This window comes from Salvelinus sp. IW2-2015, unplaced genomic scaffold, assembly GCF_002910315.2.
Source record: "Salvelinus sp. IW2-2015 unplaced genomic scaffold, ASM291031v2 Un_scaffold7719, whole genome shotgun sequence".
Lineage (NCBI taxonomy): Eukaryota > Metazoa > Chordata > Actinopteri > Salmoniformes > Salmonidae > Salvelinus > Salvelinus sp. IW2-2015.
Genome location: NW_019948979.1, coordinates 551 through 1,813, shown reverse-complemented (window position 1 = coordinate 1,813; position 1,263 = coordinate 551). Strand labels below are relative to the sequence as shown.

Here is a 1,263-nt window from a genome sequence, read left to right as displayed (position 1 = left end):
GGTGTGCTTTGATGAGAGAGAATATTGGTACGTTTGTCTTTACTCTGCTGTTGCATCAACGTTTTCACAACGCTCGTCTCTCTACATCCTGCATCAACTCTAATTCACACACCATTTACATGCTGGCTCCATGGTTATGAAAGGCAGATACCATTGCATTATTTTGAATTATAAACTGGGTGGTTCGAGCCCTAATACTGATTGGCTAAAAGCCGTGGTATATCAAGCCGTATACACGGCTAAGGCTATCCAGCACTCTGCATTGCGTCGTGCTTAAGAACAGCCCTAGGTCGCCCCGAAGGTGCCTTATTCGCTAAGTACAAACACTTCAGAAAAAGTGTCACTATACAATTCCGTTATGCGCATCAGACAGGAGTGCAGATTGTTGTGCTCACCATTTGCTTCCTCTCCTCAATGGTAGGCAGTGTTCTAGACCTCTCTCCTCAATGTAGCAGTGTTCTAACCTCTCCTCAATGAGCAGTGTTCTAGACCTCTCCTCAATGTAGGCAGTGTTCTAGACCTCTCCTCAAATGTAGGCAGTTTCGAACCTTCCTCATTAGCAGTGTTCTAGACTCCTCCTCAATGAGCAGTTTCTAGACCCTCCTCAATGTAGGCAGTGTTCTAGACCCTCTCCTCAATGTAGCAGTTTCTAGAACTCTCTCCTCAATGTAGGCAGTTTCTAGACCTCTCCTCAATTAGGCAGTGTTCTTAGACCTCTCTCCTCAATGTAGGCATGTTCTAGACCTCTCTCCTCAATGTAGGCAGTGTGCTTAGACCCTCTCCTCAATGTAGCAGGTTCTAGACCTCTCTCCTCAATTAGCAGGGTTCTAAGACTCTCTCCTCAATGTAGCAGGGTCTAGACCTCTCTCCTCAAAAGTAGGCAGGGTTCTAGACCTCTCCCCTCAATGTAGGCAGGCTCAGACCGTCTCTCCTCAATGTAGGCAGTGTTCTAGACCTCTCTCCTCAATGTAGCAGGTTCTGACCCTCTCCTCAATGTAGGAGGGTTCTAGACAAAGGCCTCCCCACCCTCCTCTCAGCCTCTCTTAGTAGCCTGCTCTCACTCCTCATTTCTATCCCCTCACCCCATTCAAAGGGACTTTTGCTCCCTGATTTCAGGGGCCCTCTCCTGGCTTTGGGGTACCGGCCTGGGCCACCCATCACCCATGGCACGCCCGGAGCCCAGAGCGTCACCTCTGTCCCATTGTCGCTGCCCCCCCCCCCTCTGAAAGGGCCTCTTTGATGGATCAACAACCCCTCCTGACC

At 49.6% G+C, this 1,263-nt stretch overlaps 1 long non-coding RNA gene across 1 annotated transcript; it reads right to left on the bottom strand.

Annotated features, from left to right (window-relative positions):
- Nucleotides 1-405: 405 nt before the first annotated feature.
- LOC139027143 (uncharacterized) lies at nucleotides 406-816 on the bottom strand. The gene is made up of 3 exons (XR_011479187.1): nucleotides 745-816; nucleotides 492-520; nucleotides 406-437 (listed from the first exon to the last, which is right to left on the bottom strand). It is a non-coding gene; the product is annotated as an uncharacterized lncRNA (long non-coding RNA).
- Nucleotides 817-1,263: the final 447 nt, after the last annotated feature.